This window comes from Perna viridis, chromosome 11 (genome assembly GCF_037379345.1).
Source record: "Perna viridis isolate PV_CMFRI_1.1 ecotype Kerala chromosome 11, ASM3737934v1, whole genome shotgun sequence".
Taxonomy (NCBI): Eukaryota; Metazoa; Mollusca; class Bivalvia; order Mytilida; family Mytilidae; genus Perna; species Perna viridis.
Window position 1 is genome coordinate 35140407 of NC_142455.1, and position 26393 is coordinate 35166799.

The window sequence follows — 26393 nt, forward strand, 5'->3', positions numbered from 1 at the left end:
GGAAAATCAAAAGAAATCATTTTCTGAACAAATTTTCTAATGTTTATGCCTAAAAACCGAGCACACTGCCCCACCACTGCTATACCTGACTTCGCTTCCGGTGAGTTTTTGAAACAATTATTATATGCACGATCTTGATGTAAATAAAATTTTATACATTTACTCTACTGGTGCACCTGGTCCATGCTCCTAGTTTTTAGTGGAGTCCGAGTTGCTCATTTGCTTTTGTTACTTTGTATGTATGATTTTGGTTACTTTATGTTCTTTGTTGTGTATGTCTGTTTTCCATATCTGGTTTTTGTACCTGGATATGACATTCTTTTGATTACCGTTATAACCTTGGTTCCCTTGATTACTCTTTCACATGAAATACACATTGAAAATATGCGACATTACTCACGTGGAAATCACGTCACATGATACTGTTTTGTGAAAAAGCTCGATTCACATGAATTGTCACAACTTTAATATTTGCCAAATTCTGAAATACCCCAGTAATCATTTGCAGTAATTTTTTTTATTTATTTATTTTTTTTTATTTTTTTTTATTTGTATCGTAGTATTTTTTCATAAGCTATTGTTCTTTTAACGTTTTCGTGGTTTCGTTTTCGAGTGTATATACGAACACTTGCGATATTTACACTCGTAACAAAGTGTAATAACGGCAACTAACATATTCCCAATATGCAATAGATAATTCCATTAAGGTCCTAACAATTCCTCAGTTGATACATATATGTTGCTGAAATTACTCAGTCGTCCTTTGGTAAATATAATTTCCAATCAGTCTGTGAATTACCTATTCTCAAAAAATGTCCGATTTTGGGACAATAAAAAGCGAAATGTAACACACGGCGGATGGTAATTTCAAAAAGAGTTGATCATAATTCACGATCAAAAAGGGATACTGGTAACACATAAATGACCTGGTGATTTAGCGTTGTTATTACATACGTATGTTTTTGAAACATACAAAGCACAATGACTGAAGCAACATGATGAAAACCATCAGAAACTGGACATTTCTCTGGTTTATGAGGTCAATGAAAACAGTATATCTTCACTGATAAACATAAATATATTGTTTCAGCCCTACGCTGCAAGTCGGGTAGTCATCAACGGTCGTTGCCCATGGGTAAAAATCTTTTTTCACAAGTATGTCCACGAACCCTTGTAATATTCTCCATTTCCATTCTTATACACATTCAAAAATGAGTCACGTTCACTTAACGTAATATGAATGTATGCAAAAAGACCAATTTGTTCTATTATAGAAATGGCGGCCATATCTTCTGGCAATAAAAATATCCCCACATCAGTTGTATGCAGAACCCTAAGGAACATTTTTACAAATTTGGTTCTGATTGGTCTAGTAGTTTCAGATGAATTTTTAAAAACTGTTAACGACGACAACGGACGACGACGACAGATAACAACGGATGCTAAGTGATGGCAAGATACTTACCTTAACACTAATTTAACGTTAATGGAATATTAACTTTAAATTAACGTTAATGATCATTGAGCTGTTGATTGTTATTTTAATAGATATCTAACGATATTATATTCAGTGGTTGTTTAAGTACCAGTTCAAATATAAAATTCAGCCTATCTTAAAGTTATTCATGGTGTAAAAAAAAACCATGGATCAGAGGATGCTTTTTTGTATTTATGCTATATTTCTATGTGACATTCGTCCTTTCAATATTTAGATCTGTACTTTTGGGAAAACTGCACTTTAACCTCCCACTAAAATCAACCAAATCAAAACAAATCAAGAACATTAACTCCTGCTAATTCTATGTACAATCTATAAATATATTATATCCCCTAAACGAAAAACCAAGACTGGTTATGTGATCTATAATGATTTCTGAACAAGAAATAAAAGTGAATTAGGTGGGTTTTTATAAAGACGGCTACTTAAGTGATGTTTTTGGTACATTTGTACATACAACATTAAGTGGTTATCCTAAATAAATTGTCAAAAAATATTTCTTTACAACAATTCAATAGCGTCAATTCAAAGAAGTTCTATATAAGGCAAGTTAAAAAGATAAAACAAATGTTTTAAGACAACATTGACTTAATTATATTAATTTAAGTAATGAGTCATTAAAGTGAATGTTATTTGTAATCAGGATTAAAAATCCAATGTAAAGTACACGTTCTACATGCCTTTGCTACACTGATACATGGATATTCAAAACATTTTTAAAATACATAGAGTTAGATCTGCCCTGAGGACACCAGTCTCTAATTGGTAGTCGGATTATTACCAATTCTGGCATATCCTAGGAAATTCTCTCTCTGCATGTCTGGATTTCTCACGATGATACTAAGAACATTTAAAAAAGGGAGTTTATATAAGTAAGAAAGTGTAAGCAATTGCACAAAGTGTGAATAAGTTCACTGTTCATACAAAATATAACCACCATGCTCACTTTGCATCCGTTAGGTTCAACTTCATCAGGGCTTAAATACATTTTTTCTAGTAGATCTTTCTGTGAGTGCTTTAAACACTTAGAGCATGTGACACACCAAATGAAACAACATGTAGATGCATGAGAAAGAAATGTTTACAGTATATTCCTGGTATATTTAATACCATTTTCAAATATAATTTGGTTGCATGTTCAAGTCAAGTAAACTTTATTTTAAGTCGATATATCAAACAAGAAAACATAAGCTCTGTAGAGAGTTTAAAATCGACATATATAAACACAAGACAAATACACATACACATACAACTTATTAATAACATGTAAGTACATTTGTAATCATGCACACAAATAAAGCACTGAAATAAAATCAATGCAAACTAGGTATGAAAGCAGATCATGCTAAGCAGAAATAATAATGGAAAGATTTTAAGGAGATGATGTTGCATCTGTCAGTTGGGTAAACCAAAAAAATTGCCAACAGGAACAAGAACATCCCCTCACCCTCCCACTTATTTACTTTTAAATTGATCTAATTTCATCTCTTCTCTAATTCAAGTTGGTTCCATGATTTAGCAGCCCTATACCTGACAGAGTGCGGACCATACGTGGTTGTGTATACTCTTGGTATGTTCACCAAGTGTGTATACTTAAAAGAGTTAGAACTGTCTTTAATATTTATCATATCATGAAAGTATAGAATTGTTGATTTCATAAGTGTTACAGCTAACGTCAGGGAATAGATTTGGTCAGAACCTTAGAGATCATGCTCAAAATACCCAACACATCAATATTAGCACTTAAGAAGAGTTAACCAGTATAGCATGGGAAGTGGCCCCATTCAAATTTTCACTTATGCAAAGCATTTACTAATCATAGAATGAAATTTGTAAAACATAACCCTGAATTTTAATTGCGATAAAATGTGTGACACAAGATGAAATTTTGACTATCTGTGAATAGTGTACCATAACTCAACATTGAATAGTGTGCTTTACAGAGTGCAGTTTGATACAACTGCATGGGTAAAAAAAAACGAACAGATGGGACAAGAAGAAACACATTAGGATACTGAATACAGTTTTGAATTTTGATTAGTTTTAGATATTTGACACAGGATAAAAAAATGATCAGAATTGAACACACGTGTTCACTTTTTGGCCCATTTTCTACTGAACGATTCCAGTCAAAACCTCCAAAATCAATCCAACCTTCTGTTAATGGTATGAAACCTTGTAGTACAACATCAAAGAGATTCATTCCCTTTTAGTTCAAGATACCTAAAATTAAACAAAATCTTTTTTCTGACCCTTTATGGCACCTTATTCTTTCTTGGGTCAAGTCACAGCCCCAAAAATCAACTCTACTCTCCCTGTTGTGGAATGGCACATTGTAGTTAATTTGATATGAGATCCGTTGACTCATACTCAAGTTAATGTCCAAACATAAGGAAAATGCTTGATTTGTGAGCGTTTTGATCCCTTTTTCAAAAGAGGTTCATGTCTCAACCCTCCAAAATCGATCCCAGTCTTCTTTTGGTACTATGAAAAATGTCATAATGTTAAAGAGATCCGTTCACTTATAGTCATGTTATTGTCTTAACATCTGTCATCATGAAATTGCATGTTTCTGGTCCCAATTATTTGACGCCTCATCACTAAAATGGAAAATGTATTAACCCACAAATTAAATGCCGTTACTAGTCTGACCATTGTAGCAAAGAATGTTGTGGAACAAGACTAAGAACAAGACTTTCCTATACTTTTACTGGAGTTACAACTGAAACAAAATCTATTTTGTAGGGGTTGCTCTCAGTCATATAGATGTCAACAGATCAGTTTGCCATAAGACAAGTTTTCACTTTTTTAAACTATTTTACGCAGATCTTCATTGCATTTAGGAAATATTCATCCAATTTTAATCTTAATTCCATGAACAAATCTAATAAAAAAAAACAATAAAACATGTACAAAAATTCCATTCAGTATGCATATTATAATGATTATATGTATATTATATACTTATAACACTCAAAGAATTTATTTAATGGGCCATCCTTGACATGTGCCCACTACTGATATTGGGTATTTTTTATTGAAAGATAATAAAAAACAAATTAACCCTTCAGCTATTTAGAAATATTTTTCATGACAATGACAAGAAGGCTAAGAATAATCAAGGGAACCAAGGTTATAGCTGTAATCAAAAGAATAAAATACAGGGACAAAGACCCGACATGGAAAATCGACATACACAACAAAGTACATAAAATAACTAAAATCATACATACAAAGTAACAAAAGTAAATGAGCAACTCGGACTCCATTAAAAACTGGGAGCATGGACCAGGTACACCGGTAAGGTAAGCGTCCTTTGCTTTTCTAAAAAAAACCCGCCGAATTACTCATAAAAAGTCAAGTCCGGGGTAGTCGAAAGACGAAAACTATGACACATTGAACAAATCAGTTGTCATGAGGCAGATGGATACACCGTAACGATCCACGAGTTCATGATGACGACCATAAAACTTTTGTAGTGATGACTTCAATTTTGTAGCAACATAACCTTGCTCCAGAAGACTATTTCGTAGGATTCTAGCGCGATACAAAAAAGTATACGTAGTCTCGGCAAGCTCAAGCATAATGTATTAGTTGTGATATGAACAATCCATACACAGATGCTGAAGGGATGTTGCCACATATGAAAGGAAAGTTGACAATTTTGAATGAAAAATCATCATGTTTGTCGTAAAACGTGGTCAATAGTTTTCCATTACCATCGATTTCTAAGTGTAGGTCAAGACATGAGGCTGACCTCACATTGTTTGTAATATCCTTTATCTCAAGTTCTTTGGGGTAGGTGCGATGTATCAAATCCCCACACTTAGGATTGTTAAAAGGTAATACGTCATATACATAGCGGAAACCGAGACTAAAGGATCTAGCTAAACGATATTCTTTCTTTCGGATCACATCAGCTATAAAGTCAGCCTCACAAGAGTGAAGGAATAGGTCATTAAGTAGAGGAGCACAATTTGTTCCCATAGAAATGCCAGTTAAGACTTGAAATTGTAGACAACATGCATGGAGGGCTTATCACTACATACATTACTTGTAGAACAATTACATAGATCTTTGATGTACATAACAGTTTCTGTTTGACAGTTTCTCCAATCAAACATGCTGCAATTAAAAAATTGAATCGGTTCATACATGAAGTTATATCAAAATCCCATTCAAAGAGCAATTAAAGAGGATGTTATGCTTGCTAGTTTTAAACATCTCCCCAACCACATTGCAATCCATCACTTTCCTTTTATATTGATAATATATGTTAGGGCAGAGCTTCATTAAATATCGAGGTGGAACCCTGATCAGTTTGGCAAACAAGATGTTGTCTCCATGCTACGTCATGTTAATAACCTCAGGAACTGGAATATATGATACTTAAGATTTTATCAAAATGTCTTGAGCGGTTTAGTATTAGTTGCACTGACGAGGTTTAAACATAACAATGTATAAAACTCCTAACTATATTCCTTCATGCATATGATGCTTACCATTCCAACATTATATAAAATTTCATTATCGGTACATATGATGTCCAACCTTCCTACAACATGTCATTCATATCCCTAATGCGGTTTAGGAGGAGTTGTGTGACGAGGTTATGAAATATAAAGATCTTTAAGTTGGATTATCTACTTTTGGAGTCGTCCGACAGTAATTGTATTCATTTATATTACAAATTATGCCCAACCTTTCTATAAAACTTCATCGAAATCCTTTGAGCAGTTAAGGAGGTGTTGGGCTGACAAAAAGTGTAGACAGACGGACGGACAGACAGTCAGGTTAATTCTAATATACCCCCAAACGTTAACGTTTGTTTGCAGGGGCGAAATGTTTCTATTTGTAAGCATAAGTGATCATTTGTGAAAGGGGAATGAGGGGATTGTTAAAAAATCAGAATGTCATTGATAAAAAGATATTTCAATGTCTACAATATTTTTTGTACAGTAGGGGTGTTATATTCGGAGACATGCTGAATAAGATATAGCTAACTCATTTAGATAATTAAAAATAAAAGAACCGTGTACATGTACATGTACAAAAACTATCAAAAATAGGCATAACCTACTCAGCAATCAGACAAAACTTGTTTCTTAGTATTGCTGGATATTCTAGAAGGCTTTGTGTCTGTTTTACCTTGGATCCAATATTTGGTATTGTTGATATTCCACAAATCATCATGTCTAAAACAGTAATTCAAAAATGCGCCTGACAAAACTTTTCAGAGAAGCCTCAATTTTATATGAATAGAATCAGAGTATAACTAATACCGCTGCTCATAGGTTTCCTTGGGTTCCTTTGCCTTGAAATTTCTATTTTTAGATAAGCATTGATCTGTAATGAACTGATACAATTTCAATAAGGTTTGAAGTTGGTCACATTTATGTGCTGTGAAGTTCAATTTACACTACAGTATCTCGTCGATAGCGAGTCCCATTTTAAGTTTCCCCAATACAATCTATACAAAATACATCTTTTAAAAAAAATCATAGTGAAGCCTTTCAAAAGCAATTTTTAAAGAACTTTTAATCTTGTGTCTACAGAATAAACCATTACTAAAAATAGACGGGGGTGATTTATCAAAAGATAATTAATGAAACTGTATAAATACATCTGTTGGGTCATAAAAAAACAACTCTTCCTATGTTTATGTCCTTGGATCTGCTAATTATCGTGAAATATTTTTCGACTGGGTTTAGTGTACAAGTTTTGGTGGGAAGTTTTCCTGTACTTTTTCTAGAACAAAACCAAAATCTTAGTGTTAATATCTCCAGTGGGAAACTCTCATTTGCAATTTTATTTTAATACACTTTATATGAGGCCTACTGAAGGACTACCGATCAAAAAATATTTGGGAACTCCTCTATAACTTGAAATATGTGTTGAGTGGTTATAGCGTAAAACTTCTGACGGATAATTTTCCCGTACTTTTTCTGTAGTAGGATAAAATCAAATCTTAAGTTTTAATATCTCCAGTGAACTACTTTTGTTTGCACTTATATTTCCCAACACAGTTTCAATGAGGCCTACAGAAGAATTGGCAATAATAAATATTTTAGATTACGAAGTTCATGAATCACGCATTATACGACATCGTCTGGTTTTACGACAGAGCTGTACATAAGCACAGGGAAACAATTTTCCTATAAAAGAAAGTAAAATATTGACGTATTTTTTTTTTCTCTATTAAGGTCAACTTATTGTTATTCATCTTATTGAATCTTTAATCCTCAAAAGACATAAAAGCTTTGCTTTTCATCTTTATTTTTTCATGGAAAAAATAATTTTTCATAGTATTTTTTTTTTTTTTTGGTACTTTTAAAAACGTAACTCACTTTTGTCATGATGCTGTATACTGAGGTCTTTCTGTATCACGGTTGTTAGAGGTCAGAGGTTTAGAATCCTCCGTTCTGTAGGCAGAAACAAGTCTCGCCAAATCTGCTCACCGAAATTGATTTAACAATGAAATTGTCGTGTAACAGCTCATGAGAGTAAAATATCAACAATCTGTTAGATGTTTACTGTTTAAAAGCACGGGGCATGAACTTGTTTAGCAGGAGAAGACGAAAATTTTGTTGTTGAGAATTGCCTACCGGCGAGATCGAACATTTCTTTGACCAGTTATTGTATTCTAGACTGAAGAGAAACATGCTTTTGGAACGCGGAATTCTAGTTTGTCTTTAGTTAGTAGGATATATCTAACATTTCATTGCATTTAAGTTACTTCTCTGAGGCATCATCTTTAAGATGGCTATAAAATGATTAATGCAATATCATTTCAGTATATTTCTCTACAAATATAACAAATGTAAAAACTTAGTATGCTTATTTTATACTGGAATATGTACACATGTTGATACTTTAGAAAAATCCTTTTACATGTGTTATAGATCAGAACTTAAATAACCGTCTTTTCTTTCTGTGCTGACTCTATGCTCTCGTGTGAGGTCAATTTCACAAAAAAATGGACGATTCGAACCTTATTCACATGAATAGATAGTTAATCCATCATTAATCTCCATTACGTTCATAATTCATACTTTACTTTTCTTTACTTTAAAGCTGCATTAATTGTCATTTTCGTATTTTTTTTTTTGTTTCTGTTCAAATATCCCTTAACTTTGAATTATTTTTCCTAAGTTGTACTGTATAATTTCATTTGATGTCCACAAATAAAAGGCACTAAATACATGAAATAGGCGTCGGTACATTTTTTGTCTTGCAAGTCGACTTAGATAAATTCGTATGCACGTAACTTCTGAGATCTTAATCCGCTCATGTGCTGTAAGGGTCAATTCTTTAAAACAAATCTGATTGCAAAGCGAGAGTGGTTAATCAACGAAAAGGAAGACCGACGGACTCAAGCCGTAAAAGTTCGAATATAACAAATGTTTTTTCTTTTGTTATATATATAAATTTCTTAGCAATAAGAGATGTACATCTCCAATATGTATTTTAACACTGTACAAAGTATGAATAATATTGGTTAAATATTTTTGATCTTTTGTAATTTACGTATTGTGATGTATTATGAAACAAACATGGTCAGTGATTGTCATTATTTATTTGAAAACTACTCAAGAAAAAGATTAAATGAAATGTAAACAAGACACGTGCTTACCTGTGTATCCGCTATTCTTTTACCAGGTCAATGTCCTGTCGGCAATCTTCGGAAGTAATGGTGAAAAATAATTAGATCAGAGCTATCGATCTTCTTTGATTAAAATAACGTTGTTTTTTTTACAATATTCTGTAGGTATTATCGACATTTATTGCTTCAATTGCATTACTGCAAACTTATTTCATTGAATCAGCAAAATTCAGTAGAATCAGAACTGAAAAAATTGAGCAACTAATGCAGCTTTAATGAAACACTTTAAAGTGTTGATATTAGGGATACATTAGCGGTTCAATGGTTGACTACTGACAATGTATCAATTTTTAGAAGGGTCAAAGTTGTTGATCAAACTTGGAATACCTCCAAGTGTTTTAAGTTTCCGAAATACAATATTTATACCTACAACAGATACAAAGTATTTTGAGTTCAAATTTCAGTGGTAATTTTCAGTCAGGTTAAAATGTGTTCACTGAAATAAAACAGAATTTTTAACTGATTTTCCGATACGGCGAAAGACTTATAAGTATGGAAGAAGTGGTATGATTACCAATAAGTTATCAACTCAATGCCAATCATCGAAGTCAGGTAAAAAATTCTCTCTTATAATACTGAATATTTGAATGCTGTTTTATTCGTGTATGCTTACAAAGTTTACATATACATTGATCTTATGTTGCAAAAATGTACCTAAATGCAAGGCAAATTCAGATGCAGAAATTTTAAAAATGGGGTGGTCTAGGGCCTGTTCCTACAGAAGCTGCAAAATTGTAGCTACTACCATTTTTCTGTGATTTGAATGTTGTCACAATTAGTCAATAAGTAATTTTATGCAAACGAATGCATAAAATTTCCTTTATTTTAATTGCGTTGTGAGTTCCCCATAAGGAGCTTCAACTTAAGTTGTTACTATCTGACTGCTGATGTGTCAGTTATTTATAATACTTAGGTGACGCTAATTGTACATACAACAACAAAAGTTTGTCAATTCCTTTAATTTCTTACATCAGATTTTGATTTTACTCACCCTATTTCCACTTCATCACCTTATTTGTTTTGCCAAATTTTGATGTAATTTTAAACTGAGAAATCTATACCCCTTTTCTTGATTTCATTTTGGAATCTTTACCCCTTATTTAGCAAAACAATTCAAATTACTTTATCATCATTTATATTTTCTGACACTGTCACATGCAGTAGTAAATTTTTCACAACACTACATCACAATATTCGTGTGCATCTGTAAGTTTAACTCAGAAAATCCAGGAATTAAGCCTTCTTATCACATATAATGGGACATTTATTTTGGAATGTTATGTTAACGTCAATAACTCCATGTTAAAATAATGTAAAAGCGTAACGTCAATGCAACTTTGAAGTAATGTTAAATTTAGTTAAACCGATACAAATTGGATCAAAATGGCAAAAGAAAAACTATTTGCATTTTACGGAACAGGAAAGGAAAACAATGACACACTGAAAAAAATCTGTTTTCATGGTGCAAATGGATACACCTTAACAATCAACGAGTTCATGATCTCGACCACAAAATTTCTGTATTGATTACTGAAATTGTACAGCAATATAACAATGTCTCACAAGCCTAACTGTAAGAAGTCTAGTGGGTTAAAAAGTGTCTGCGCAGTAACGGAGGTTCTGGCAGAGTGTAGGAGTTGTGATATGAAACTCCAAACGCAGATTCTGAAAAGAAAATTGTCACAGATGAAAGGAAAGTTGACAATACGAAAGTCATCGGGTTTTTTGTATAGTTTTATTATTTATAGTTGTGTTCCTTTACCACAAGTCTTCAAGTGTAGATCAAGATATTGGACTGGCTTTACAATGTCTGTAGTATCCTTTATTTCAAGTTCTTTAGGGTAGATGCTATGAATAAAACAGGGATTGTTTAACGATAATACGTCATATATGCAGCGGGGATCTAGCTAAGCGTTGTTCATTCTTTTGCATCAGATCAGCAATAAAGCCAGCCTAATTAGAATGAAGAACTAGATCAGCAAGTAGAGGAGCACAATTTGTTTTCATTGGAATGCCGACAGTCGAACAACATGTCATCCAAACTTGGCAAATATTTTGTCGATCAATTCCAGCATTTTGAAAACATCGTTTTCTGTATATTCGGAATATGATTTGTTTTTTTTTACAAAGAATAAAAAATGTCTACCAAGAACTAAATATGTGTATTGTCTTTTTTTAGTAACAATGAATATACTTTTTTGAGTCGGGATTTTAACTGAGTATGGGAAAAAGAAGTATAAAGAGTTGAAATACATAGGTTTTAATGCTATTATGTTCTGATAATAATCTTAAATTGAGAGTTTTCTGAAGATCGTTCGAATTTTTCAGGATCCACATTGAATTAATACCACTACAGGAGTAACAAGTGTCGAGGTAAGACCCTCTTTGACTGCTGTGAATATGGAAGTTAAACGTATTGAAAGAGGTTCGGTGGTATATTTTGCAGATACATTTTGCAGATACATTTTGTAGATTCAGCTATGTAGCATTGTTTGTATGGATTCTTGTGGAGGAGTAATCAAGGGAACCAAGGTTATAGCGGTAATAGTTTAGCAATCCTGTATATAGACGGTAGATCAAAATCCACGTCTTTGGTAGAGAGAACAAAAGAGGAATAGCACAGGTTTAGGGTTATCCACAATCTCTTCTTTGGAGGGTGTGGTAGCAGTATAGGTCGTATTACTGCTATTGTGTCGCTCTCTGATAATAAATATTGGATGTAACACGTTTTGCAGACAAAAGTAATGTTGTTTTGGGCTTTGCCGGCTTGTACAATAAAATGTTTTTCATGTATAGTAGACAATGTTTTTGCTACATTGGGGTCCTTGAAAACTGATGTAGCATTGACACGAAATAATGTTATGCTATTGACTTTTTACCGTTAACCTGAGAAATTAACATTAAGCTAACGTTAACAGCTTGATGTAAGATAGGGTTAAATTTGTTTTTTTTGTACGCCCTACACAGGCAAAAATGATCATGTAAACTTAAGGTTGATATTACTTATTGTTAATTTCACGATTATTGTTTAAACATTATGTTAACGTTAAGTTAAAGTTAACCTTACATTATTTTAATTTTGAAATAACGTTATATGGTAAGTTTACGTTACACATTTTTACCTGAGTAGAATATAGAAATAAAATTGTCAAAATGAGGCTACCGGGCAACATTATGAGGGGTTGCGCAAATACGCATATGTAAAAATAATCAGATTATATTTCAGAATTAGGAACAAAGTATCCTCAAGGTCAAGGATTCGTAGGAAGTGGATGATGTCCTATCTTTTTTGAGAATCAGTTTTAGATTGCGTGCACTTGCACTTCCAATACCCAATATCGTTATATGAACATTTACGTGTAACTTGTAAAGTGTTTCCCACAAAACAAAGCTTATGTTTTACTTTTTTGTATTTCGATATTCAAGTTAATTCCGGTAATCTTTGTGAATATATTGAAATAACCTTTTAGTTTACTCAAAAAGAATTACCCAAAATAATGTGATAATATGTGGATGTCGATAGATAGACAAAACATTTATAACTTATCGACTTCATTGGTCTTTCATAAGAACTATTGCTAATATAAAAACATCTATGTATAACCGGTATGAAAAATAGCCGCTGCATAGCTGTAAACCCCAAATTAATCTGTGCGCAGTTGGCAATGATAAAACATTTTTTGGTTTGAGTAATTTGAACCTTGAAAGGAGAATGTATGGTTTTATCAAAATTCGGTCATAAAAATTAACATAGTCAAATACGTGACACTATTGCATAATGTTAAGAAAACAGTATTTTCTCTTTGCCAGCAAAACGCTTTTTCTTTGCTCATCAATGCATAACAAAGAAACTTTCAAACCTATCTCTAATTGATGCATGGATGGATCTTGTGTTGAACAGATATTTTATGGCGTCTATTCGACAAAAAAGTTTTCAAAACTCTTTAACCTTTTTGTTATGGGTTCAGCAATCTTTTCAACATATCCAGATTTTCATGCAGTGAAGCTAAATTTTCAGTACATAACAGTGTCGGAAACTGGTATAAACAGATGAAACTATTTGCGTGGTAGTCTTATTTTTGTTATTTGTAATGTGAATTAAACGATCATCAGAAGACAAAAACACCACCACTTAACGAATAAATTGATATTGGTATTCAAGGCACTGTCAACAAAATATATTCAATATAAAAAAGAACAATAAATTAAGCATATCCTTTCTGCAAAGTTTGTCAATAGTAAGATGACGTTGTTGATATGTTTTTGAAAAACTGAAATATAATATGATATTTCCATAATCATAACATCTATTGATATTATCTTTAGTGATGTTAATTCATATTACACAATAAGGCATGCAACCAGACACGAAAAAAGATATTAAGGAACGATAAAACCAAATTGATACGACGTAATGCAATAACATTTATACATGCTCCTGATGTTGCATCAATCGTTATCTATTATGACAGATTTTTTTTATTATTTGCCATTTGTAAACTAAGATGGTATGGAAAATTCAAAATCCAAACACTCCTTTTTAACTAAATATGCAGATGTTCCATATACAAATAGAACATTAAAAATTCTCAACCCTCCAAAGACGGGCTTTTATGTTATCACTTATCTGCAATAGAAATTTTTTTTTTTCAATTTCAGTGCTTTAACAAAGATTTAGTTTTAAATTTAACACCTATGTTATATGAAAAATGTATTCATGCATAATGCCATATGAATATGGATAATCCCTTAGGTTTAACAATGAGCAAATCGTGAATACAAATATTTTTTTTTCAAGAATCATAACATTAATTTTAACTTTTAATTAAATTTTGTAAGTAAAAGATTTGACAATTATTGACCTTGTTATGATTTGGTATAAAATATATTGTGTTTCAGGCCCTTTCTAAATTTCTGTATTCTCGATATAACTTTAGTAAAAATCGATTTCTATGTTTTTATGTTTAATAAGAAAATATTCCAAACAGAATTAAGACAAAACCAAATAGTTCTTCGACAACACATGAGTCGCCATACTTTATTACAATACATAAAATAAGTTTCAACAGAACGCTACTGTTATTATTGAAAATGTGTTAAGGAAGAATAATCATGGGGACCCTACCGGTGCACCTGGTCCTTGATCCCAGTTTTTAGTGGAGTCCGAGTTGCTCATTTACTTTTGTTACTTTGTATGTATAATTTTAGTTACTTTATGTTCTTTGTCGTGTTTGTCTGTTTTCCATGTCTGGTCACAGTCCCTGGATTACATTCTTTTGATTACCGCTATAACCATGATTCCCTTGAATACTTTTTAATGATATTGATATCATGTTTCTATGAACAAGTGTCCTTTTTATCACTCTTGATAAACGTATCATTTTAACACAAAATCCGAACTATGTATATTACTTTATTTAAAGTCTTGCAACATGTATTAGTTGTACGTTTAAACACAGATTTTGTAAGAAAGAACTTGTTCTTTTAAAGGAAAGTTCAAATCGTCATAATACATACACAGTTACAAAAGTGAATGAAAATGAACAACTCGGATTTCACTTAACACTGTGCGCATTTACCAGGTGCACTGTTAGGGTAAGCGTCCTCTGCTTTTCTAGTAATACCCGCCAAGTTTCTCATAAAAGTCAAGTCCGGGCTAGAAAAAGAGGAAAGGAAAACTATGTCACATTGACCAAGTTGCTTCCCACGATGCGGAATAATACACCGTAACGATCAACGAGTAAGTAAAGGTCAGGCTAGGAGTCTAATTTCTGCGATCATACTGATTGTTTTACTTCAATCATGAAGACGTCTTTAAAGCTTCTCAGTGTTTAATTTGGTTAACTTGTTAACGCTTTTTATATTTTATGATTGGCATGTCGATTTATTTTCTACACACTGACTATATACATTTTAATAAATACAATGTATACACCTTCAAATAAAACAAACAAACAAAGTGGAATATCACAATTATCTCATTGAAATGACTTGAGAGGCGGACAAAATATGGCATAAATCGTTAGTTATGGAAATATAACGACTTTTAATTAGTTTAATGACTACATATCTTTATAATCTTGTGTGATAAAACAAAACATATTTGAATTTTTTTTTACTTCTTTGTCTTCTTACAACTTCGACAACATTCACCTTTACTATTCTCTAACGTTTCTCCCTCTGGACATGTATCAGTTAACCCAAGGTCCTCTGGACAATCGACTGGGAAACATTCTGGCTCTACCCCTGGCTGTTTACATAAACAAAGAGAACAATCAGTCATCACTCTCTGCTCACCTAGAGGTATTTCTTCAATGTCACCATTAATTTCCTTCATACACGAATCCTTTCCCGGTAAAGTAGGCTTGGTTGGTACTGCATTAGTAAACAGCAATGATCCTACACATGTGAGAAGGATAAGGACAATCATTTTCTAAAACACCATAAAATAAACTTAACTATAATTAATTCATATTTTTTAAAGTTTTAATGGCATTTGTTTAAAATTAAAAAAAAAACATAGTATAAAACGATTCATTTGGTTTAAGGTCATCCACTTTTTCCAATGAAAAAAAAAAGATAAATATTTGTTTAATTTATATACAAGGCTTACTCAAAATTAATAGTTCTTGAAGTATTCGTTTTACATTTGCCAACAAATTGAAACTAAATTCATTATTTTCAATGAAGGTAAGAAAACATAATTTAATCATGAGTTTTTGGGACGTCGTTTAGCCTATATATATGACGTATAATCGTTTTGGGGATTTTAAACATCGCATCAACTCCTAAGATTTTGAGATAAATGCGATACATTTAATTACGTATTTTCAATTGACCTTTCATCTGTGGCAACATCCCTTCAACAGTTTTCAAAAGCAGTGCACCTGGTCCATGCTCCCAGTTTTTAGTGGACTCCAAGTTGCTCATTTGCTTTTGTTACTTTGTATATATAATTTTAGTTACTGTATGTTCTTTGTTGTGTATGTCTGTTTTCCATGTCGGGTCTTTGTCCCTGGATTACATTCTTATGATTACCGCTATAATCTTGGTTCCCTTGATTACTCTCTCAAACCTTATGCCAGAGCTTGCCGTTCCGAGCTAGACTTCTAGGCATCTTGAACAGGTTCATGTTGCTACAAGATTATTATCATCACTAAAATAAGTTTTAATGACGACATCATGAACTCTAGGGTCATTACGTTGTATCAATCTGCACCATAGGAACCAATTTTCCAACTTGTCATTGTAGTTTCCCCTTCCTCTTAATAAAAATATGTGATTGACTTTTTAACTATGATATATAATGTAGATCAAAGATATTGCACAGAACATTGTTTTCTGTCATCAAAATCATATATACGTCTGTATTGTATCTTCAATGTGCAGCTAGTGCTTGAAATGATGTAAGCACATTGTCTTTAAATTATTCAAAAAGATTTGTTGGCATAAACATATATATATGGTAACATTACAATCATTAATTTCAAGGGGGAGATAATTGGAACGACTATGTGCTATAGAAATGTAATAGGAATTTAAAGTTCTTTAACATTACAAGAGAAACAGTAAACCTCAATTTTCCTTTCGAAATATGGCATAATGACAGATAAGTGTTCTTTATACAACATTTAAAATTATTTCATATCCCAGTGTTATAATAGTTAGCAAATCAGTTATATTCCCTCAAATCTATATAAAATGTTGTCAAATTTCGTTTATATTTAGGCTCAATAATCTCCAAATCAAGTTCGGTCAACGATGCTTTTTCTCTTATCATAAGGGTAATAAGAAAATTACCAATCACTAATGTGATCCACAATCAAGTCAAGTCCAATAAAAGTCTGGCAAAATAAATAGTACACTACCAGAGCATTATTTAACAATCATTATTTATTATTTTCCTTGGATGATTAAATTTGTATTCTAAACACCAAACAATATTGTTAAACTCTTATCTTCATCAACAATAAAGTTCGGATCCTCTTTGTCATAAAAATAGGAAGGATATTTGTTTTTAATAATTTCAATACATTATCTCGTACAGAAAGGCTCATCCCATTACGAGTGTGTAAGTTTAAAAATTAACGACTTACCAGATTGTGTCAAAGTTTAACTACTGCAAACAGTGATTTATTTATCAGATTTTATACCGTCTAAATTGGTAAAACATGCAACAGATGCTAATTATATATATTCAATTATTGACTGTAAAAAAATGTTTAAGAATCTTTAAACAAATAATAAGAAATTATCTGCAAAACGGTACATTTTCAATTATCACGGGTTTGTCTTTATTTAACCCCTCGCTATAGCTCAGGGTTTAACAATGCAACATAAATGTCCAGTCCGTGGTAAAACAATGATAAAATGGAGATTCAGTGATATTTTTCTTAATTATATCCTTAATTTGTTTTTACATTGTGCCAAATATTTAACGGAAAGTCTTTACCAGTTCATGAGATACGGAAATCTCGCACAGTTAAAATCAGGAATGTTTGGAGTCGTTTGTGAAAAAAGCTTAGGGAAAATATAATTAAAATGTGCTTTCTTTATGCACTCCATATGCTAAACATCATCCATTATCCTTCGGGTATAAATTTCATATTGTGTTTAAAATTAAAAAAATCTTAAATTCTTTCAAGTGGAAGTCTTAAGTTACATTATCAAAATATAGAAACGTTTTGTGATGTCATAACTAGGGGACAAAGTTACACGTACTACCTGTTACATTTTTTGTGAAACCGACAATTCTAATGTAATAACTTACGAGACGGAACAAAATCTATTTCAGTTATTACAACTTTGATATTGTCAAAAATTTTAAGAAATATAGTTCATGTAAATGAAACAAACTGCTGCATTGATGTGTTTGTAATCTATCATCATAACCAAAGATGCCAAATGTGCCACGAGTATTACAGACAAATGTACTATGTACCACGAGAATGAAAGACTTAACAAGGGACATAAAGGAAACCAGGATTTGAACGGCAGTAAAACGAAAGTGAAAAGACAGACACAACAAAGAAATTGAACAAAAATGCAATAATAAAGTTTGAAAATGTGATAGTCGAGTAAGATTCAACTTTTTTGTTTTGTTTTTGTTTTTGCTTTGTCTTTTTTTTTGTTTTGTTTTAAATGCAATTTTCATGATTATTACATTATGTCATCAAATATTCATCTGTTGAGAACAACTTGGAATAGTTAATATTTGTTGTTACTAGACATACGTTGCCATTTCTGACGTGAGAAATCTGAATTGTGAATTTCAATGCATTCAATGTTAACTATTTCTCAAATATTACCAAGCAAAATTAAAAATGTTACCGTATGCAATAATTTGCAAGAGTATTCACGGGAACCAAGATACTAGCGGAAATCAAACAGATGTAATCCATTGACAAAGACCAGACAAGGAAATAAAACAAACACAACAAAGAACATAAAGTAACTAAAATAATACATACAAAGTGACGGAAGTAAATTAGTAACTCGGACTCCACTAAAAACTAGGAGCATGGACCAGGTGCACCGGTATGGTTAGCTTTCTCTGCTTTTCCGGGGTAGACAAAAGAGGAAAGAAAAAAATTATGACACGTTGAAAAATGAGTTTTCACGATGCAGATGGATGCACCGTAACGACCCACGAGTTCATGACGACGGCCATAAAATTTTTGTAGTCATGGCTTCAATTTTGAAGCAACATAACACTGTTCCAGAAGCCCAATTGTAAGACGTCTAGCGCGATACAAAATGTCTGCGTAGCAAGCTCTCGTATAATGTATTAATTGTGATATAAAAAGTCCATACGCAGCTGCTGCAGGGGTTTTGCCACAGATCACGTTTGTCGTAAAATGTGGTAAATAGTTTTCTTTTACCATCGATCCCTAAATGTAGGTCAATATATGAAACTGTAGTATCCTTTATCTCTATGTTCTTTGAGATAGATGAGATGTATCAAATCCCTGAAACTATGGTTTGTTAAACGATAATACGTCATCTATATAGCGGAAACTGAGATTAAAGGATCTAGGTAAACGATATTCTTTTTTCTTATCAGATCAGCTATAAAGTCAACCTCATAAGAGTGTTCCCATTGGAATGCCAACCGCTTGTTGACAAACGCGTCCATCACACTGGACAAATATGTTGTTGATCAAAACTTCCAGCATTTTGAAAACATATTCTTCAGTATATTTGGAAGATGATTTGGAATTATATTTTATGAGGAATGTCCACCTAGATGTATATATTTGTATCTAGGTGTACCATATTTTTTTAAGAAACAACGATGTATAATGTTTTTGAGTCTGGATTTTAACTGAGTATGGGGAATAGAAGTATACAGTGTTGAAAAATCATAGGGTTTAATGCTATCATTTTCTGATAAAAATCTTCAATTGGGAATCTCCAAAAGATCTTTCGAGTTTTTCAGGATCCACATTGAATTAATACCACTATGGGAGTAACAAGTGTAGTGGTAAGACTGGAGACCCTCTTTGACAGCTGTGAGTATAGAAGATAAACATTTGGGAAGTGTTTGTTGGTACATTTGTCAGATCCATCTATGTAATAGTGTTTGTATGAATTCTTGTGGAGTTAAGGTAAATCATGATAATTCTGAAAAGTGTAAATCAAAAATGTTAATGTGAGCAGCAACTCGTAATCGAAATGAAACTATCGAATTTAAAATACAACTGCTGACTTCAATGACAACAGTTAAAGGACACGTCCAAATGTAAATACAATTGGCGTAAGTATCACAGAAGGAAAAATGGTCAAAGTAACATATCAGGGAGCAAACACAGATGAACTCAGCTGATCCAGAATGGTGAACAGTAAAATAAATTATCTAAACCCGCCGGTCCATCAAATCACGATTAATATTAATAGTGGAGACCTCTATCTATGGACAACGTATTTCTGTGCGAGAACCATTCGTTTAAGCTGTTTAAACTTAGCAAGAAATTCTGCGCGTTGACGATGAAAATAAACAAACCTATGAAAAGCTGACATATATTCGATAAAATATGTTCTTATACACAACATGGTACATGATGAAACTGTATATTCCATAACAGAGAATTGAATATTTATTGATCTAGCAATCTTTCAGTAATATAAAACGTGTAATCTTTATTTATCCATGCAAAAGAACAAGTAAGTGGATTTTATAAATAAAATAAATGATGATACAACTGTTTCTGTAACTTCATAGGACGTCTGAATGCATTTCGTAGAGAAACGGGAAACACAATGAATCCATTAAATATCGGAATAACGCATGAATACTGTTAAGTAGAAAGTTAGTGATGTACTTTTTAATAAGCTAAATTGATTTCTGACATTGATACTAACGAATTGTTGAACATATAAAAATGCCAATCATTATAAATGAATCATGTAAAGACCACCAAGACTACTGAATCTTTTATATTTACTTTGTTGTCTATATTCTGAAAAAATGTATATGATAAAAAAAACAATATATATAATTATAGATATAATTTAGATTCTTTTAAATAGGGTTTTTTTTTGGGGGGGGGGGTGGCGGGGGTTGTTTTTGTTTTCTTTTTTGTTTGTTTGTTTGTTGGTTTTTTTGTGTAAATTTTAGGTCTTTTTATAAGTACCATGTTTTAAAAGTTACATATATCGTTATACATTTCTAGGTACCGCTTAATTATGTTTTAAATCGTGAGTTACTTTACCAAAGTGAACATCTGCGTAGCAGCTTATTTTCAAGAGTGCACCACGAGCACTGAGGTTATTTCAGACAGACCAAATATGTCATTACAATGATTTAATTTTAGTATCATAATTTAATGAGTAAATCAGCATATAAGTGTGACTCATATTACAAAATTTGGTATACGAGATGAGGAACGGCATGTTTTACCCAAACAGAAAGGGTGTTACATCTAAAATTAAATCATGACAAATTAAATAGTTCTCACGATAAATAACTCAAAGTTGAGATAGACGGTAATACCAAGTGACGGAAAATATGATGTACAAAACAGAGGAATTCCATGGACAAAACAGGTTTGAAAATGTTTAAACTATCATTTAGGATAACGAAGGAAAGTTGTAAGACAAATATAGTATCTAAATTAGTAGATAATATCATAATATAGTATCACCATTTCTTTTTTTTTTTTTTTTTTTTTGCAAAACATATTAACTGCGTTAGACAACTCCATGCGCCTATCCAACTGGACAATAAAGACATTTATAGTTAACAATGGGAAACGATCTTTGGAAAAAAGACATGAAGACAATCAATAAACAGAGGATAAGTATGTTCAGTTAAAGACCGCCACAATACTTTCTGAAATTGTCACTGTATTTGTAATAAGCATGGACATCAGGCGAAATCGTATGTAAACAATAAATAAAATAATGACTTAAGGAAATGTCTATCATAATTAATTTATTTATAAAAAATGGCATGAAATAATAAAAACGTTAAACTGCTGAATTAATAAAGAAGTTAAGACAGTATTGGACCCTCAACATGTAACACAAGCAATGCATTTGTAAGACCAAAAATATGGTCACCATTAATAAAAGAATAACAACAACTAAAATAATTACAAAATCATACAACGACTTCTTGTAAACTTATCAATTGTTAATTAGTAGTACAGAAGGAAGATTGATTGACTGTATCTCCCCCCCCGAAACAAACTTCTAATGTTTTTATGTGTGTTGAAATGCAGATGTCAACCTTAACAACCTAAACTCACTTGCAGTGAACTGGTCCATATCACATCATTCATAATGTCAGTGTCCGGAGAAACAATGACTAAACAATGCGGGCTCCTGTCTTATGGTACTATATATTGTGTATTGTTGAACCATGGGCCATCGTCAAGAATTCGTTAATAAAATGGTCCATTCAATTTTGAGTAATAGGTTAAAATTTTGAAAGTTTAAACAAAATTATCACTAATATGATAGCATATTACAGTTCATACAAAGGGAGACAAGTCAACTGTTTTATCCTTGATGTAAAAACCACACTTGCGTAATACCAAGTATCAGGTCTAATGTTTCGTGTTGCCTCACATTTATTAATATGAAGAAAATTCATTCCGTTTAGTAAAACATTGATAACGAATTCACTCAACTTTGATTTATCGTAATTTGTTGCAACTTTCCAAAGAATTATAAAGGGGTTTCTTGTTTCGCTCACATGTAAAAATACAGATATGCTTCATCAGAAACTTAATTAAATGCAGACATGACGTTGGTGTTCAAACATAGTATTTCCTCTTATTAGATGTCATATAATAAGTACATGTGATATAATAAATATTAGTTTTTCTCTTACCTTACAATTCAGCAAAACAGCGATAAACAGATTATTAAATATTTTATCAACTCGCGGGAGTTTCTCATGCTCATCTCGTTTCGCAGCAAAGCCGCTCGACGAGATAAGCATGAGAAACTCCATCTCGTTGAAAAAAATATTAAACAATCCAAGAATATTTATACGACCCAGAATGTATATATATTCTGTATATTGTATATATACACTGCTCCATCGGATTAAATTGATACAGGGAAGATAAAGTAAACGTATAGAAAGGTGTCGGAAAAATTCCCAACGATGTTAGAACTATCAAGTCAACTTTGCAATGCAAATGTTTGGTCGTTGTGCAATCTTTTAGATTGATGTATTTTTGGTTTGTGCTGTATCGTCCTGACTCGACGATCCGATATCCATAAAGTTTACTGGTTGCAAATTTTCTTTAGCGGGAATTGAACCTTTCACTTTATCGGCATCTTTGTGCAATCTTTTAGACTTATTAATATTTTTTGTTTGTGCTGTATCGTCGACGATCCGATACCTATCAAGTTTACTGGTTGCAACTTTCCCTCAGTGGGAATGAACCCCTTCTCTTATCTGACATCTAAGACAACATCGCATGCAAGTCCAACGCTCTAGACCATGCGGCAAACTAAGGTATAAAAATGTAGCTCTCGTTAAAAGAGGGATACTTTCTCGAAAGCAATTCTAGAGCGCAAACTATAGCACATGAATAGGACAATCTCTGATGGTATCGGGTTTTAAAGGTTGTAGAAAATACAGCTACACCAGGCAGTGAGTGAAATATTATATAAAATAACCATCATATAGAGAGTTTCGAGAGGCAATAAAATTTCAAGGGCGGAAAACTCTGTCAAAAACCTCATTTATTTAATATTTTATTGAACAATTTCTGAGCAAATCCTATGATAAAAAGACTAAAAAATTATATTTTCAGAGAAAGCATCATTGAAATTATACAGTCAGATCGGTGGATTTTTAAAAGGCATGTTTCTGATTGTTCCACCTTTACCTAATTCTTACAAAAACTTCTACTCACCAACAATTTAGATTTTTCTGACTACATTTTTTTCGAAATGGTATTTGATTCAAATGCTGCTGATGAGAGGTTGCTCTTTGAAACATATGTACAGCACAAAGAAATCGTTTCAAATATGAACATACATATGGGATGATTTTTATTAACATTTGCATTTTCTTACAGTTGGAACACAACGACCACAACATTCTTGTTTCGTTTTCTTTTTAAACGATTGTCCAGGAGGACATTTAACAGGACCAAAGTCTTCTCCACAATGAAAATCTGAGCATGAAATCCTGTTGACTCCAAAAGGCCGGACACATTCGCAAGTTCTACAATCCGGAGCCTTCATTGTCACGGCCTCGTATAACGGTATCCTAATCATGACTCCATTGAACTCCCCGCTACAAAAATTTGGTTGTCGAGTGGTTGTTGTTATTGCGTCAACAGCAATTAGAGATCCCAAAAATGTGAATATGAATATGTAAGTCATCATCTATGAAATATGAACAAAAAAGATTTTTAATTTATATTTTCCGAGATGCTTATAAATTTATGACATTAAACACATCTTACAAGACTGCATGGATTTGTCAAATATGACCATTTGCTCTTAAAGTAATAGTCCGTGGGCTGGGAGGGTCCGCCGTGTACCCTCTCCCCATTCACACACACTCATCAACTTCATGGTGATTTTAGGTACCTTTATACATCCTATTACCGAGTCAATTGGTCGGCAAAGAATATTCTCGGATTCTTTTTCAGTATAAGCCTATATTTGTACCCCAATGGGTCAAAAAGCCAAAATGTTTGACTTAATTGTTTGAACATCTTAGCATTGTTGTGATAACATGTGTGCAAAACTAAACAAATTTAGGTATCATCGTGTAGCCCAATGTCTTAGCCTTACAATGAGTATTTATGCTTCAGTAAAAATGTTTTATTTGGTATTTTCTGTTTAGTATTATCACAAGTTATACTTCTGGGTATCTTTTGATAATTTCTGACGATTTTCGTAGTAAGAATGTATCAAAAAATGCAAAAAATGGGATTGTCGATTTTTTGGTCAAAAGGCGCATAAAGTCAACTCTACAAGTAATTACTCAAATAAAACGTCTCAATGTTGGTATCATTCGATAGATAATTTAATTTCCTACATAGATAAATCACGAAAAACTAATTTTCAAGAATGATTTTTAAACAAATGCTAAAATACTACACCTACCCCCTAGAAAAATGGTCTCAGTATCAAACAGAATTCTCATGCACTATAGAACTCATATTTTATGCATTCATGATTAAGTTAATATTGTACCTAACATACCTGGTCAATTCAATGGCTTAGAGTTTCTTTTTGGGTGGAAATTACAATAAATTTGGAAAAAGGGGAATTTTCAGAATTTCAGAATTTTTTCTATATCACCCCTTATTTCCTTTTTTCAGAATACTGGACTTCAATCCAGCTTTTGTGTGATACAGTACATATATATGGTGTCTTAGCTTCAAATGACCACAAGTAATAAATCGTTGAACTCAAGTTAGGTGAAAAATTGCCACTCCTACCACTAAAGAATGCATCAATATGAACCCATATGTTAATAATAAATAGTGTCTTAGCTATGCCATTTAAAAAATGATAATCTACCACATTCGAATTCTGGGTTTTTCACGGAAATTTTAGTGGGTATGGTGTACCATTCTTTTGCCTTTATGGCCAGGAATACATTAAAGTATGTGATGCCTTTGCTCATTAGATGGCTTAGGTGCTACATAGATGTGTTTGTATATACAAAAATTTGCTTGAAGTAGGGTAAATGACTATTACATGTACCGTTAGAATGGGAGAAAATCCAAAAATTCCCAATTGCATACACGTAATAAGTAATACAAGCCATAATAATTGGAATTTACAATATTAAAAACAACCAAAATATATTCACTTACCGGAGTCGATCAAACAATGCTCCAGACATTCTGAAATATTTCTCCTGTTTTATATACTCCGAGGTGACTCAAAGTTGCAATGAATCTTTAAAATAGTTTTTGACATGCGCCGGAAAAACATCGTTTGTTATATGAAAGCTTCCATAGAAAATACAATTGATTAATCCAGTGAAAGAGCATCTGAAAGAACAAGTACCCAGAACATCAATCTGTATATTATAATAAACTATTATATACATCATATGGAGAAGAAAAATACTTTATTTAAAAGCTAACTTCCTTGTAGAAATTACATTCTGTAAGCTATAACAGATGTTTCTTATTGTAATAGGAGTGTCTTTACATGCTTCAAGAGGATGTTTTCTACAAATATGATTAACTAAAAGGTATAAAATCGGGGAAAGGGATGAGGACGATCCAAGTACATCGAAACCATAGTACAAACAGAGGTGAAAACATGAACAAATGATCTACATAAACAATGTCGCGAACAAAATTAAGTAGTCTACACGCAAAAAAGAAGATAAGGAAAATAAGACGTAATACAAAAAACCTAAAGCACTAGTAATATGAACTCTCACAAAAACAACAGTTTCTTCAGAAGGGAAACAAGTCCTGTAATTGATACTGAATACAAAGCAATTACCTCAACAAATTTATCAGGCGGTAAGCTCCGAAACAGCATCTGACGTTGAAAATTCAATCTAGACACTGCAGTAGCCCTACTAGACAATGCAAGAATCTTGCAAAATCAGGAAAAAATGATTTTACGTGACGTTATCAGACGTATGATTTGAATAACGCCCAAGAAATTCGAAAGGCCTGTCTGCAGCAGCTAGTAAAAGAGGAACGAATGTCTGCCGCTACGTGGAGCTTGACCATGCGGATGCCATGATGTTCTTTCTGAATGCACAGTAATATAATGCACCAC

At 32.4% G+C, this 26393-nt stretch overlaps 2 long non-coding RNA genes across 2 annotated transcripts; both read right to left on the minus strand.

Moving 5' to 3' along the window:
- Positions 1-15187: 15187 nt before the first annotated feature.
- Positions 15188-17355, minus strand: LOC148603879 (uncharacterized). Its single transcript, XR_015916635.1, has 2 exons — positions 17258-17355; positions 15188-15594 (listed from the first exon to the last, which is right to left on the minus strand). It is a non-coding gene; the product is annotated as an uncharacterized LOC148603879 (long non-coding RNA).
- A 6299-nt stretch (positions 17356-23654) lies between these two features.
- LOC148603880 (uncharacterized) lies at positions 23655-25656 on the minus strand. The gene is made up of 2 exons (XR_015916693.1): positions 25463-25656; positions 23655-24014 (listed from the first exon to the last, which is right to left on the minus strand). It is a non-coding gene; the product is annotated as an uncharacterized LOC148603880 (long non-coding RNA).
- Between the last annotated feature and the right edge of the window lie 737 nt (positions 25657-26393).